We start from the raw sequence: 17,651 nt of genomic DNA, 5'->3' as shown, positions 1-17,651 counted from the left end.
GAACGCTTAGAATTATAACATAGAAAATATTATGGAATCAAAGATATCTGCTCAGTAGGGTAGCACTTTTTTGATTACATTATACCTCAAAACTTCTCTCTTTATGGCAACATATCAGAGACTGAAATAGCACTCTTAGTTTAGGTTAGCATGTGTCTAGCAGACCAGAAAGGGAGAAAGGAAAGGAGCTTGCTCAAAAGAGAGAAACAGAGAGACAGAGACAGAAAGACCGAAGAATTTTTCAAGTCACAGCTCCAGCCTGTTGGAGAGCCTGTTGGAGAAAAGTGAACTTCTTTATACATAAAGATCACAAAAGTTCTAAACCTAAGTAAATTTGCCTTGAAAATTTAAGGGAATTGATAAGATACCTAATGATTTTGAATGCTAACTATGTACCAATCACTGCCTATTCACTGTTAGTATTTAATGTCACTTGTTTTTGACAATCCTATAAGGTAAGTGTCTCCCTCCTCTTCTTTCAGTTAAGGAGATTGAGTATCATCAATGTGAAAGTGTTTGCTGGAGGCAGATCAGCCAACCACAACTTCCACCCAGGATTTCAACCCTGTATGTCCAGGCTTTTCCTACCATTCTGTGCTGTCTTTTAAAATAGACAACTCTTTACATTTGACAATCCTTTAAAGGAACCAACATCCAGCACATGTGACGTGGGACATAAAACACCTTGCATGGAATACATAACCAGTTCAAGAAGAGGAGAGCATACAGACCAGACAAGGTCAGAAACATTCCCTTTAGCCACACAGCTAAGAATCCATCAGTTCCCTAAAGTGAAGATTAGAAAGGTTAACACCAGACCCATAATGCATATTGTTTGTATTTATATTACATTCATATATATTATTGTATTTTATTAGTTACATTCCACATGTTGCTACATTCATTCTTGTACATTCAGTTCTCAACATTTTGTTGTCTTCGTATTGTCGATGGAATATAAGGTCTTTAATTTCATTAAGCAAGGTGAAGATAAATGACAATTAGGGCCAGGAATTTGGAACCAAGCAAAAGCAGAAACATGCCTTAGGAAGGCTATTTCTTGTCTGTGCTGGAAGTTACCAATTTTGAATACATTTTAAGACAAGTCATTGCAGAAGATACAAAAATCAATAAACTAGGAGTTCTGCCATCAAGTACCTAGCAATCTAGGGTGGGAGACACAGCAAGTTTAGTAATAAAAATAGTGAAAGAATATGTTAAGTACCATATGTGACCATATAGAGATAAAATGAGAGAAGTGAGTTTCCATTATTATGGCTGTGTAACAAGTTATCCTGAGACTTAGTGTTGTTAAATACCCATTTATTCTATGGTTTGGGAAATAAGACAGGGAATATCAGGGATAAATTGTCTCTACTTCATGATGTCTGGGACCTCAGTTGGATGACTTGAAGCTTAGGGGTTGGAATCATCCGAAGGTTCATTTGTTTGCATGTCTGGCAGTTGATGCTACCTAGACTCAAAAAGCTGGTCTGCTGGGATAGTTGAGCTTCTCAGGCATCTCACTCTGTCTTTTTGTGGTCCCTCTACCTGGTCTCTCTATCTTGGGCTGCATGTTGAAAGAGAGCAGCAGGTGGCTGTATGGCTTTTTCTAACCCAGTCTTACTTAAAAGTCACTTCTACCACATTGTTTGTTGGAATCAATTCACTAGGGCTAGCCTGTATTTAAAGGGAAAGGAATTATACTCTACCTTTTGTGGGAAAAGAGTCCAACAATTTGTGGGCATGTTCTAAAAACACCACACTGGAAGGGCACCTAGGTGTCTCAGTCGGTTGAGTGTCCGACTTTGATCTCACAGTTTGAGTTTGAGCCCCGCATTGGGCTTGCTGCTGTCAGCACAGATCCCACTTGAGCTCTTCTGCCCCCCTCTCTCTCTGTCCCTTACCCGCTTGCACTCTCAAACATAAATAAATGTTAAAAACCACACTGGGGAATCAGGGAACACTTCCTGGAAATACTATCATTGGAGCTGGGTATTGAAAGATGAATGTAATTTGAATAAGCGAAGGTAATATAAGTGGAAGTAAACACAGGGATCTTTATCTGCAGGTAAACCATGCAAGAACATAACAGACTGATAAAGCTAGTGCATTGGGAGTACAAGAAATAAGCCTGAAACATAAATGGGGCCCAAGGTGTGGCAGGAGTTCAGCACCAAGCTAAGGAGAATGGATTTGATTCAGCTGGCAATGCAAATCTATTATAGTTGTGGTTCTCAACCTGAGCCACCATTGGAATCATCTGGGGAGCCTTAAAAATACCAATGCCTGGATCCCACCCCCTAAGATTCTAATTTAGTTGTTCTAGAATACAGCCTAAGCTTCAGGACTTTTGAAAGCTTCCCAGGTGATTCTTTTGTTAGCCAACGTTGTAAACTAGTACACTAAAGGCGTTTGAAGAGATGAGATATTATCAGAAATCAGTTTGCATGCTCTCTCTGGGAACCAGTGAGTAGTTTACAGCAGGTTAGTTTTTATTTGTTTGTTTGTGTTTTACTGAGCCAGACTCCTGGAGACCGTTTTGGCTATTTGGGGTGCCATGGAGGCCAGTAATTCTGACTTCATTAAAATCTGGGCTACTCCTTTTTATCATTTAATATTATAGTTTTAATGTAATCTTCAAGGGAGAAAAACCTACTGCTGTGTTTCCTCTCTCCAGAAGCCAGGATTTCTGAGGAGCTGCCACTCAGGCACTGAGATCCTAGTAGATCTGCCTTAGCTTTGAAAATGAAGTTCTTATTCAGTAATCTTTTTTTTTTTTTACTGTTTTTATTTTATTTTTGAGAGAGAGAGACAGTGTGTGAGTGGGGGAGTGGGGGGGGGTAGAGAGATGGGGAGACAGAATCTGAAGTAGGCTTCAGGCTCTGAGCTGTCAGCGCAGAGCCTGACGTGGGGCTTGAACTCACACACTGTGAGATCATGACCTGAGCCGAAGGGACGCCCAACCAACTGAGCCACCCAGACACCCCTATTTTTTTTTTAATGTTTATTAATTTTTGAGAGAGAGCACACACACAGGGGAGGGGCAGAGGGAGACACAGGATCTGAAGCAGGCTCTGCGCTGTTAATGCAGAACCCAGTGCGGGGGTCGAACACATGAAACGCAAGATCATGACCTGGGTGGAAATCAAGAGTCAGAGAGGCTTAATCGACTGAGCCACCCAGGCGTCCCTTACTCAGTAATCTTTATACCATCCCTTGTATCTGCTCATGCCAGGGAAATGGTGAAGGTTGCCAGGTTTTAGAACTTGTAATCTCCTCAGGCATTTTTTAAAAGGCCATCAGGGGGCGCCTGGGTGTCTCAGTTGGTTAAGCCTCTGACTCTTGATTCTGATTCAGGTCATGATCTCACAGTTTGATTTGTGGGTTCGAACCCCACATTGGGCCTGGCACAGAGCCTGATTGGGATTCTCTCTCTTCTCTCTCTCTCTCTCTCTCTCTCAAAATAAATAAATAAACTTTCAAAGAAGAATAAAAGGCCATTAGAATCCCCTCCTTTCCGTACCTACCTTCCCATCTAGCCCTGCATTCTAAGAATAAATGGTAGGTGTTTGTACTAAGTACCCATGGCAGAGGTAACTACTGTCATAAAATTAGTATATTCCCAGCAGAATGTCAATTGGAAATTTGATAAACGGAGACTTTGGATATTCTCAAACTATCAGTGTCACCTTGGGTCATCCTAATAGTCTATATCTTAGTGATTCCAACGAATTATTTCATACCTTGTATATGATATATCCATTTGTGCTGAATGTACATTCAACTAAATCATTGTATTTATTATTCAGGGGAGATCTTACTATCCCCATTTCACAGATGACAAAATGAGATTTAGAGGAATTGTGACTTGTGCAAGGTCATAGAGCTAGTAGGTAGCAGAATAAAATTGAGTACAGCTATTCTGATTTCAAAGTTAGTGTTTTTCACACTATACACAATTTATGCCTTGAGGGGGTTAGAGCATAGTTTCTTCCAATTGTATCAGTCTCAGAAATTTAGGACACTTAAACATTCCTGCTTCCTTGAATATATATTTTTATGTTAAACCCTTTTTAAAAAGCTCATACACATTTTCAGCATGTGTACCTTGTGAAGTAATGAGATATGTACATTTACTGTGTGCTTTGCAAATCCTTTTTTATTTGACTTATATTTATCTCTTAAATGTCACAAGATGCCTCATATTTATTATATACTGAATTTTTTATCGAGTTGGGGGGGATTCCATCCATTTTGTTAGTTTTATTCTAAATGCTCTTCAGCCTCTAACTTTTAGACTTATCTTTTTCAAATCTGCAACTACACCTTTGCTTACACCATCCCATTGTTCTAAATTATCATACCAGGTCTCCTAATGGTTCATTTTACAAAATACTTTTTAAAACCTATTACGTGCCAAGAACTTTGGGGGAACAATGATGAGTAAGATTGCAAGCCTTTTCCAAATTGACTCTCTTCTTCTGGAGGTACAATGACAAGAAGTGCATGAAGCAATTCAGGCGAGGCTATAACATTTTGCGTACAAGGGATTGATAACATTTTATGTCCACTATTTATCCTTACTATACCCATATCTTGGCCTTGTTGGTTGTCAACTTGTATGATTACAATCAATAGCCTTCAATTCACTTTGAATAATTTTTCTCATAAGACATTAATCAATCAAACTGACCTTGCAAATCATAATTTATAAACCTTACAACTTGAAGTTTTATTTGTTACTTCATTAATATTCTTAACATTTTTTCCATATCAAAACTATTTTGTTTCTTTACCTTTATATATCTCATTGGAATTTATCTCCATCTGCATAGAATTCAATTATCTACAACATGACTTTTATCTTTAGGCTTACAAATGGCACTGTGCTCCCATTCCCTCATCATTACCATTTATAAAATATTTAATAAGACAGCTCTCGACACCAATATTATTTGTGTGTCAGTTTTGCTGAGTTGAGCATTCAGATTTTCTCTGAAGGGAGAAATAGACCTGAAGAAAAAAAGTTTTTTAAATTCTACAATTAAGCCGGAAAGTAAAATAAAGTTTGCAGAAGTCATCTACCAACTAAAAATAACCATTACAATAAACATTGACTTCCTGATTATCAGGATGAATCTCAATGACTATCATATCAATCATGTTTTTGTGTAATCTACTATTGCATTTTGCATGCTGGAATCTTCCTATATCTTATTGGTTAGAGATCCTAATAGTGATAATTGTAGAATCAGTTGATAAGAAAAACAAGAACCTTAAATAAAGTATCAAAAAATTTATTAGTGTCTTTGATATTCAAGGAAATACTCCTTGAGGTCCATTTCTGATCACCAAAAGTATAATTCATTTCACAGGTTGAATTAGAATTCATAGGGGGTGCCATGCACCTCCATTCTAGTCTCAGATCCCGAAGTCACACCAAGGGACCTCAGACTCAGAGAGTACCACTTCTCAAAGATTCCGATCTTGGTGCTTTTTTTTTTTTATCTGGCCCCAATATCATGGCTTGTTCACTCTTCCAGAATCTCCTACTCTCTCAACTTCTCTTTTAACACCAGAGGCCATCTCACAGTCACCTGCCCATTGACTTCCTCCGGGTTTCTATGGCCAATCTTCATCCGCCCGGTTCTCCCCACCAGCCTGGTGTGCCAGATAGCCAGGAGATCAGGTTCTGACTTCCAGTCTGGAGTTCTAGTCCTGATTTTGCCCATAATTACTATGCACACTTATTCCCTCATGAATATATCACTGTCTCTTCATTGTAAAGAGGGATATACAAATAGTCGCTATACTTTCTTCTAAATGTTCTACTTTTCTGATCAGGTACAGAGTAGCATGGGCAAAAGAAATGTATATTCTATTAATTTTCCTTTCATCTTTTTTACTTTCTTAGCCCCTTTCAAGAAAACTTTTAAGGTAGTCCTATGGCTGAATTAATTCTCTCTTCCAACTTTCCCCAACATTCATCTGATTGGATGTACTGACAAATGAAAAAATAGTTGCAGAGGTTAAATATAGCATGCTAGGAAACTGCTCCTTTACACTGGTTAACTATGTAGATGTGAGAGACAGTGCACTGCATGAGGAAATATGGAATTTTTCGGTGAATTTAAATTCAAATTGCATTTAAAAATATATATTCCATGAAATTGGGGAATCACCATTGGTGAAGGGTTATGACACCCTGATTCACCTAAACTAGCCAGTTCATTTCCCAGTTGTGCCATAAACATTTCTAATTCTTTGACCGCTGAAATGCCTTCTCCCCTCTTTTTCCTACTTGTTTAAAGTTCTGCTTCAGCTTCAAGATTTTGCCTGAATTCTGATTTTTTTATGTAGGGAGATTTTTTTTCAGCTCCCCAAACCCATAATAACCTCTTGCTGCTTTAGAATTGCTAGAGCATGATTATCTGCTCCACTTACTTTGTACTGACCTTATGCTGCCATTTGTTTTTATTTATCTCTTGATGACTATATCCTATCTTTCCAACCAAATCTTAAACCTATTGTAAAGGACCATGTCGTGGCTGTTTGTGTCCTCAGCATCTGGCTCCATGCCCAGCACACAATCATCACCCAATAAAAGCTTATTAGTGGTAATGGCACATAATTCCTTGAGAATCACTTAAATATTATTGACTGCATATTACTTGAGAGATGTATTGTCTGGCTCTTATTTGGCAAGAACATCAGATCTTCATTCATAAGGAAACTATCCTTGCAGCCCTGAACACCAGCTAATGGATGGCCAGAAATGGAGTCTATTGAACATTTGCTGTGGACATGACAAGTGTTTAGTAACTGTCAAAATGGTTGCCTTAATTCTTTCAGGCTTCTACAATAAAATACCACAGACTGGATGGCTTATAAACCACAGAAATGTATTTCTCACAGTTTTGGAGGCTGGAAATCCAAGATCAGAATGCCAGCATGGTCAGATGAGAGCCCCCTTTCAGGTTTCTGACTGCTGACCTTTTGCTGGGTCTTCACATGGCAGGAGAGTCTAGGGATCTTTGTGGGGTCTCTTTTATAACGCATTAACTGTCTTTATGAGGGCTCTAACCCTATGAACTACTACTCACCTCCCAAAGGCACTACCTTCCTAATACCATCAACTTTGGGGATTAAGATTTCAATATATAAATTGGGACTGGAGGGACAAAAATATTCAGACCATAGCAATTGGTCAATACCAATGAGCCAGTAGATATCACAGAACTTTTATGTGGTTTTAATCCTGGAGGAATTAAATGTCATTAACAGCCCTAACTGTATATCTTAATCTTACTTATCTTACTATGTTAGTAAAAGGGATATATAAAATAATCATAGCTTATGCTTATAGAATATTTTATGCATATTTACTTACTTAATATTTACGACAACCTTTGAAATAGATAATATTCCCATTTTATAGAAGCCATATTTTTCGTAAGGAAATAGGACACAGAATGGTTAAGTAACTTCCTCAAGATTGCACAGCTAATAAGAGAGAGAGGTGGGATTTGAATGTAGGCAGCCTGACTCCAGAATCCAAAACTATTATGCCATGAAATAAGTGGGCTTCTTATATTCTATAACGACTGGGTAGATATGAAGCTGTAGAATTTATTTTAATTAAAGAAATTTGTGTATCAGGTGGCTTTTCCCAATGGGAATAAAGACCACAGGAGAACTGAAAAGCCCCTGTGAGGAAATGCATTGCACCAGCTCAAGGTCAGCCTGTATACGCCATTCCTGTTCCATCTTTAAGTTATTTTCCACTAGTGTGTAAGTGGAAGCCGGAAGCCGGAGCCCTGGCTGAGGTGAACAGGGTCTTTTATCTTCCAAGCAGAGGGACCACTTGGGAAAGCAGGCCAATGAGAACTGCAGGGGAGCTGAGCCATTTTAAAAACACATGAAAGCAAGAGCTTAAGAGAGAATTTTTATGAGGATGGCAAAGCCGAGGGTGTATTCTCATGTTCGCATTCAGGAAACGTGGGTTAAAACTGATCAGTGATTAAAATTCCTTAGACCTTTAAAATGCAAATGATTTGAAAAGTGTCATATTTTTGAAAAGTAAGTATTCTCATTTATGGGAGCTACAACATGGTACATTATTCTTGAGAATATTTGAAGTTGCATGAAAATCACTAGAGCTCCAGTACAAATTATTAGACAAAAATCTTGCCTGCTGGGGCTTGGGAAAGAATTTCATTGATTTCTCATCCCCACCTTTTTATCCTTAAGAAAGCAGTGGGGCAATTAAACTTTGCCTTTTTTACCCTTCGTGTAGATAATGGCACCAAGGCTTCAGTGTAAATTGGAAAGACAATGTCACAGTCTCCTGTTTTTCAAAGCTGTAAATTCCAACTCCCTGTTCTGGTTTCTTGGAGATTGAAGTCAGGCACACAGATTTTCAATGACACCCATTTTTTTTTCTTTGTCCTTCTGAACTGGCTGCTGCAGTTTCTCTCACTAACGCCTGCTGCCAGTCAGGTTCTCCAATATGAATAGTGAATACTCTGGCTCTCTCGCTGGGACCTTCTAATTACAAGGCTAAGTTTGAAGATTTCAACTTATTTTGGCACACGGGGTGGTGATTCAAGATTTTAATTCTCTCCTCAGGCTATCTAATTAATAAAACTCTCTAATTTTTGTCAGGATACATTCAGCAGGGGTTTAAATAACTAGTTCTCAAACAGCCCTATTTTGCTATTGTCAAAATCTGTTCTTTAAAGGTGCTAAAAATATCCCAGGATACAGTAAAGGGAATGCACAGCTTCCTCCCCTCGTGAAGATATGGTGAGTTCCTTTTGCATTTGGCTGTTTTAAATATATGTCAAGAAGAGTAGGAGGAAGGAGGAGTGGAATTTTGGCACCAGAAACTACAGGGCTCGAATGACTAAAGATGTACCTTCTCCATCTATAGGGATTGAGGAAAGAAAGAGTTTAAAATGCTTAAGCTTATCCTTTTTTTCCCTTTTTCTTTCTCTCATTTAAGTCTGCATATACTACCTGAACAAGTGAACTTCATCACAAAATGAATTCAGTTGGAGTCGTTTTCTTCTGCCAAGAAATAAGGTAGGGAATTTTCCCTTTAATGTACTTTAATTAAATTCCACCATGATTAGCAGTCAAAGATAGGATATCCAATAGATTAGTGATAAGAAACAGACATTACACATGAAGGTCAAAGACTATACCATTATTTTTAAAATATCTGTGTGATAAAAAGATTCTCAAACCCCAGTTATGATCTACTTACAGAATGGTATACTCTGTACATTTTGCAGTGAAACAGTGTCTCTAATTCACTGCAGTGAAATTTTTGCTCATGTATTTTGTGCTTTAAATATTAGGAAAAGAATTCATTAATTCAATGGATATTTATTGGGCATTTTATATGTACCAGACAGTGAAATTTGGCTCATGTGTGTTTATTTTGTTTCAGAAAAATAATGTATTTGTTCATTCAATGAATATTTACTGAGCATCTTCTATGTAACAGACAATGCTTGCTAGGTGCTGAGAAACAACAGAGTGAAGCAGACAAAAATCTGCTCCTTCCTAGAGTGTACATTATAGTGGTGTAGACAAAAACAGAAAAAGTAAGCAAATATATACTATTTTAGTGACAAGTGCTAAGGAGAAAAATAAAATAGGTAAAAGAAATATAAAGTGTCCTGAGAAGTGGGAACAGTAATTTTAGAGACGGTGATAAGAAAAGGTCTAGCAGAGGAGTTGATATTTGCATAAAAACTGGAAGAGGGATGGTGCCTGGGTGGCTCAGTTAGCTGAGCAGCTGACTCTTGATTTCAGTTCAGGCCACGATCTCATGGTTTGTGAGTTTGAGCCCTGCATCAGGCTCTGTGCTGACTGTGGAGTCTCCTTGGAATTCTCTCTCTCTCTCTCTCTCTCTCTCTCTCTCTCTCTCTCAAAATAAATAAATAAACTTAAAGAAAAACTGAAAGGAGGGGATTGGCTGATATTTAGAGGAAGAATGTTCCAGGCAGAAGGCGGAGGCAAAGGCCCTCTGAAGTTGGGGCAAGCTGGGCAGATTTGAGGCACATCAAGGAAACCAACATGATAGAGCAGAGTGAGCTAAGAGGAGAGGTGACAGGATGAGTCAGAGAGGTACTGGGGGCCCCCGTCATGGAGGGTTTACACATAATTATGAGGACTTTGTCTTTTGCTCAGAGTGAGATTTTTGAGTAAATGAAGGTTTGAGGCAGAGGAATGACATGATCTGACAGATTTTAAAAAGATTGCTCTGGCAGCTGCCCTGAGACTATGGTGAAGGTAGGATAAGAAGAAAAGCAGAGAACCAGATTAAAGATCGTCACAGTAATCCAAGTGAGAAAGATGATGCATTGGACCAAGACAGTATCAAGGGAGGTGGTGAGATGTGGTCAGATTTTGGAGTTAAAGATAACAGAATCTATTAATGACCAGAACTGATATATGAGAGAGTCGAGAATGATCACAGCCACTGGAAAGATGGGATTGCCATTTACTGAAATCATGAGGAATGCAAGAGAAAAAATTTGGGGCGGGGGAATGTTAGTAGCACAACTTTGGACACATTAAATTTGAGAAGTTCCCATAAGACTCCTAAGTGAACTATCAGGTCTGGAGTTCAGAGGAGATGTCCAGGTTGGAGAGAGATCTATATTTTGGAGTCTTCAACATATAAGTGGCATCTAAAGCCCTAAGATTCATCAAGATCTCCAAGCGAAAAAGCGTCAATGAAAAAGAGAAGTCCAAGGACTGAGTCTTAGGGCACATCTACACTTTGACTTCAGGGAGATGAAGAGACACCAATGAAAGAGACTGAAAAGCACTAAAGAGCCAGGCAAGTGTGGTAGGTTAACCCAGATCCTCTGTGCAGAGGATGGCACTAAAGATAGAACTAAACATGTAAGTATTTTATTAGGGAAAATGCTTGTGAGGAAAAGCAGAGGAGGGAGCCCCACAAGACTGGGACAGCTGGCAGACTGCAATGAGAGTCTGATCACAAGTGAAAAAATTTGGGTGGGGGAGGTTGAATGGATGCAGTTTAAAGAGGGCTTAGGAAGTCCACAGGGAAGTCCTGAAGCCAAGTCAACCATCTGGAGAAGTGCTGCTTTCCCAGGAATGGGCCTGCCTTGATATTCCTGCCACACGCAACCATTCATATGCTATGCAAATATGACAGTGCATTCCAGAGATAGCAGTTGGGTGCCCTCGGTCAGTTAGACTCCCTTTAGTCTGAAGCCATGTTTTCATGTTTCCTAAATGGGGTGACACAGTTATTTATTGCTGTATAAGAAACCAACCTAAAACTTTGTGCCTTAAACAAACAACTTATTATTATATGTCAAGGCTGTATGAATTAACTGAGCTCAACTAGGTGGTTCATGCTTGATGTCTCTCCTCTGGCTGCAGTCAGATCTTGGCTGGATCTGTAGTCACTGTAGGCTTGATTGGGGTGAAAGACCAAAGTTATTATGTCGCTCACATGTCTGGCACCTCAGTACTGTTCCATATGGCCTCCTGGCCTTCTTAGCTCAGGGTTCAAGGGGGCAAGAAATAGGAACTGCCAGTCCTCTTAAGGGCTAGATCTGGAACTTAAAGTGTTATTTATATTAGTCAAAGCATATTCTGTTAGTCAAAGCAATGACAGGCTAGCCTAGATTCAAGGAAGTGGAGGAATAGACACCATTTCTTAGCAGGGGAGTGGCATGCACTTACAGGAAGGAAAAGAATTGATCACGGCTACCTCACCAAGTGAAAAAATATTTGGAGAAAGGAGAGAGTAATCAACTATGCCAAATGCAGGGTTTTTGTTTATTTATTTATTTTGAGAGAGAGAGAGAGAGAGAGAGCAAGTGAGAGAGGGACAGAGAGAGAGAACCCCAAGCAGATTTTGCATTGTCAGCACAGAGCCCAATGAGGGGCTTGAACTCATGAACTGTGAGATCATGACCTGAGCCGACTTCCAATGCTAACCAACTGAGCCACCCAGGTGTCCCTGCCAAATGCTATTAAGAGGTTATTAAAAATGATGATAAGATGTACTTAACAACCTAATTTTGTTAAGAAAATAGTCCCTGCACATGCACCCCCATGTTTATAGCAGCACTATCAACAATAGCCAAAGTATGGAAAGAGCCCAAATGTCCATCAATGGATGAATGGATAAAGAAGATGTGGTATATATATACAATGGAGTATTACTCAGCAATCCAAAAAAAAAAAAAAAAGAATTAAATCTTGTCATTTGCAACTACGTGGATGGAACCGGAGGGTATTATGCTAAGCCAAATTAGTCAGAGAAAGGCAAATATCATATGACTTCACTCATATGAGGACTTTAAAAGACAAAACAGATGTACATAAGGGAATGGAAAAAATAATATAAAAACAGGGAGGGGGGCAAAACAGAAGAGATTCATAAATATGGAGAACAAACTGAGGGTTACTGGAGGGGTTGTGGGAGGGGGAATAGGCTAAATGGGTAAGAGGCACTAAGGAATCTACTCCTGAAGTCATTATTGTACTATATGCTAACTAATTTGGATGTAAATTTTAAAAAATAAAAAAGAAACTTAAAAAAAAGAAAAAAACATTAAAAAAAAGAAAATAGTCCCTGTAATAATGATATATGTGAAAGTATGACTGAAATGGTTTGAAGGGGTATGGAAGGAAAAAAAAATTGGAGCTACATAGTAAAGGCAAATATTTTTAAGGAGTTTTGTTGTAAAAGGAATGAGAAAAATGAGATAGCAGAAGCAGGGAGAGGATAAAGAAAGGGTTATTTTAAATTGTGGGAAATATTACCATGTGTATATTCATGGTAATGATCCAAGTAGGGAGGGAGAAATTGATAAAACCTTAAGCAGGGAAAAGAAGTTGGAACTAATGTATAACTGGAGGGACTGGCCTTCCAAGGACACATTATGAGCACAGATGCCAATAGTTGGGTAGATACAGTTGGGGAAATGAATTTCTCTTCAGATTGCATCCATTTTTTCAGTGAAATAGGAAGCAAGGTGATCTGCTGTAAATAGGGGTGGGGAGAATACTTGAAGTTTTGAGGAAAGAAGAGAGACCTGAAAGTCATCCAGAAGACTGGGAGAAGGAATTGGTCAGGGGCGGAATGTCATGTATCCTTAGGAGCCCTCTGACGTTCATGAATTTAAAGGGTGACCAATCATGGTAGATCTGTATTTTACTCATGCATGTGTAGCAGAACATGTGAGCATGGATGGTAGGATAGATGGATTTCAGCAGGGTGTGGTTTAGTCAAGGGAGTAGGATACAGCTAAAGAGAGGCAAGCGAATTGTAGGTACATGCAAGGAGCTGATTATAATAATTGACCATGGAATTTAACATGTTGATTTTGATCACTAGAGTGCTGTCCATCTAGTACTATACTTTTGTGTATTTCTCCAATGTTTGTTTTATTCCTTCTTTTATTTAGTAAGTTAAAACTTCCCAACTTTGAATGGACTTGCCCAGAACACAGGGATTTCTCTAACTTTAGAAGCATCCATGAAAATACTGAGCAGATGTTTTGTGTCAGATATTTAAAAGAATTCATACTTCAGGAGCACTTGGGTGGTTCAATCAGTTGAGGATCTGACTCTTGATTTCGGCTCAGGTCACGATCTCACAGTTTGTGAGATTGAGCCCTGGTTCAGGCTCTGCTCTGACAGCACAGAGCCTGCTTGGTTCTCTCTCTCTCTCTCTCTCTCTCTCTCTCTCTCTCAATAAATAAATAAATAAATAAATAAATATAAAGAAAGAAAGAGAGAAAGAATTCATACTTCAGAAAAATGTTGGACCAGAACATTTTTAAGGGTTCTCTGGGGTTCAACTCTGATATTCTATGACTATCATAGGGATTAATTGTGCACCTGTTATGTGCAGTTCTGTACAGGACGTACTATGGGAATTACAAAGGTACATTTGATGTACTCTCTGACCCCAGGATAGTTGTATAATTCAGTATCTTCTAAAAGTAAGTTTAGAATATAGACATACTTAAGTATTTACTAGATGATGAAAATTGACACTTACTAATCTGTTAGTTCTGCTCATATGCTACTGCCATGGTGGGCTAACCCCATGTTTATTCTGAGCCTGTTACATCATCAGTAAGCTCCAGAGTCCATCAATTTTGTCTCCTAGAAACCTAGATTGGAGGAAGAAATAACTGGCTGGTTTTATTTTAATAACATGTCTTTAAAATGATGGATTCAGGGGCGCCTGGGTGGCGCAGTCGGTTAAGCGTCCGACTTCAGCCAGGTCACGATCTCGCGGTCCGTGAGTTCGAGCCCCGCGTCAGGCTCTGGGCTGATGGCCCGGAGCCTGGAGCCTGTTTCCGATTCTGTGTCTCCCTCTCTCTCTGCCCCTCCCCCGTTCATGCTCTGTCTCTCTCTGTCCCAAAAATAAAAAAAATAAAAATAAAATAAAATAAAATAAAATGATGGATTCAAAGGATTTGTTCCTATAGGGTCATTGGCAAATGTAGGAAAATGTGGAGCACTTTGATGACTCCAAGAAGGAAAGAATACCCTCCTTTGACTGCCAGGTAAACAAAATCATAGTCTTCTTTATGTGGAAGAAAATGTTAGCGGTATATAGGCCATTTCTATATTAAGCCTGTGCATTAAACTGGGGCACAGCTGATGCACTCATTTCAGACAGAACCAGTTGCTGCAGATGGACTTTTCATTTCTCAGTTGGCATATTCATTAACTTGACAGAAATGATTGGTTTCATTGTACCACATTCTGGTTGTTTTATGTATAGAGTCCTGGTATTACCCTAGATTGTTGGGGCCTTCGGGCAGAAAACATCTTCAACATAGAGGTTTATGACTCTTGACATTTATGTCATCCAGAAGACACCAGTTCAGGATTGAACCCTGTAGGCTGTCACAGCTGGGATGCTGTGGAGAGGGCTTTCTCCATCAATCTAGTTCTATACTGGCAAGTGCTGTGGTAATGCCCAGTAATACTGAAATGATCCTTCTTCCATAGACGAGAAGTATTATGAATGATGGAAGTTATGCTCAAGTTGCTGGAGTGGTTCACTTTAAGAAGATCGAGTATGAAAAATGTACATTAGGGGACAAGGATTCATAGCACAAATGAATCCTTTTCAATATGTAAATGTTTATCCCAGAAATCCTTTATATATTCAACTACAGCTGAATTTTTTAAATGTCCAATTTACTAAAAATAGTTTCATATTTATTGCATAGCGTGAGTTTCAGGAGAATATTGATTTCACACTTACTACTTACAACTGAAACTAAAGCAAAAGGTGAGGGAGATTTTGTGGGTCAAATTTGCAATGCTCAAATTGCAAAAACAAAACAAAAACTCTGCAAAGTTTATTCTCTACAAAAACAGAAACAAAACAGAACAAAGAAAATCATGTGTCAGATGAACAGACAAAGCCCGATCCATAGCTCAGGCAAGCAGGTGGGCAGACAAGCAGGCAGGTGGGTGGATGGTTGGGCCTGATGGAGAGATGGGTGGGCAGGCTGGCAGGCTGTTCCATCCATGTACAGGGGCGGATTATTAGGCAGGATCCAGAGAATGACATGACAGATTGGCAACAAGGGAAACATCAGAAAATATGGCTGGAGGACTTCATTGTTAAGGCAGAAACTTTTTTGTGCTTTCTCTGTGTGGGAAAATCACCTGTTATGTGTGGGCAGTCCTGGCCCATAGGGTTACAAAGAGCCAGAAAAAGTCAGGAGCTCAAGTGAATTCTACCCATGATCAGAGATACTAAAATTATCCCCAGACTAGCCTTGTTAATGTGAAGAAGAGAATCACTAACAAAATGTTCCCTTTGACTCTGGGAGTTGATGATAACAGTAATAACTCTGCAATCTCTACTGGGGACTTGAGTCATGCAACAGATGTCACTGGAGGTTGAGGCAAGTATGTGGCCCAACAGGCCAAATGGCCTTTCTTGATGTCACAAAAGACCCTGGTAGGATTGGAAGTCAATTTCTCTTAAAATTCCTGCTTGGATATCCCTCCATGAAACATTAGTAAATAAACCATGTGGCTAGTATTTTCAAGTTTGTGAGAAAAGGATTGATTGAACTGGAAACAGTGAAAAAGGTAGCATAAGTCAGGAAGACTGTTGGGCCCTTCGGTAAGGTCTTAACATTCTGAAGACGCAGAGGTAGTCCACCACTAAATACAGGCATAATAGAAATAGAACTCATGGGGCCAAATAAGATTTCAAGTGATTCATCCACTAAAGATGGTCTGCATATTGATGATCCATAGTGATGATTCTAAGAGATGTATCTATCCTTCTAACAAAACTAAATTCCTTGGCTTTTATGTCCTAATTTGGCTTCATAATTTTCAGCTGAGGGAAGCAAAAAGCACATGTTGGGTTTTCAGTCCCAGATGGTAGTATCTGCTTCCAGGTATACTTATTCATTATTTTGTCGTGTTTTCTTAGAACTAGGTATAGCAAATTATATAGGGCTACAAAGACCTATAAGAGGTCACATGAGTTAAAGGCCACCTACTTTGTTCATACTCTCAGTCTTATCTTCTGACTATCTTCAGGATACTCAATTCCTCCAGTGGTATTTTAAATTTTGAAGTTTTATGTAGTTCCATTTCTGGCCTCTTCCCTCAGTAACCTCATCAATTTCTATGGCTTCAGATACCATCCCTGTTCCAAGTGACTTCCAAATATCAAGCTCTACCTCTGTTGTTCTAAAAATGTGATCCCTGAGTCAGCAGTAACAACATCTTCTGGATCCTTGTTAGAAATTCAAGTTCCTGCCCCTACTCTCCCAGATGTATAAAATCAGAAACCCTGAGGGTGAGGTCTGGTAATCTGTATATGAACAAGCTCCAAAGCCGATTCTGATGCTAAAGTTTGAGGATTACTGCTTTAGTTTGTACTGGCTTTGTGAGATGCATGCTGCTGTAGGTGACCAACTAGAATTTCATGGATGTCTAAGCAACAGACATGTCCAAAATGGACCCATGATCTTTCTCTACTTCCCAAACTATCCCACTTACAGTATTCCATATTTTAGTAATTATCATCACTCAGTTTCTTAAGCCAGAAATCTGAGAGTCACCCTTGACACTTGTTTCTACCTCCCCTTCCACATTCATTTAATCACTATACTGTGTTTAACTCTACCTTCAGAATGTATTTTATACCTATCTGTTTATTTCCATCATGAAGACTACCACCCTGTGCTAAGCCACCATCATCTCCTGCCTAGACTACTGAGATATATCCAGCTGGTATGTCTCTACCCTCTTCTGGTCCCCAGTAATACACTTTTCACTGCTCCTTCCATGGTCCTGAGCATGTCAACCCTTAACTTATATCTTTCAAGGGGGTTATCCTTTGCACTTAGAATTAGGACCCACATCTTCAGTAGGTTCTACTGCTTCCCAAAGTGTAAGGGGTGGGGGTGAACTACTGCATTAGAATCTCTTGGGGGTAGAGCTTGGAACTTTGCATTTATGATATTATATAAAGTATTCCAATTATAGTCAGTCCTCGTAAAATTTCATATTATAAAATGTTCCAGATTATAATGTGTAACCAGTTTTTAGCAGTAAATGCAGTTGCCTTTCACTAAAAGCCTAAGAAA

The sequence above is a fragment of the Panthera uncia genome, chromosome A2, assembly GCF_023721935.1.
Source record: "Panthera uncia isolate 11264 chromosome A2, Puncia_PCG_1.0, whole genome shotgun sequence".
Lineage (NCBI taxonomy): Eukaryota > Metazoa > Chordata > Mammalia > Carnivora > Felidae > Panthera > Panthera uncia.
The sequence above is the reverse complement of the archived record's forward strand: the minus strand, read 5'-3'. Positions refer to the sequence as shown.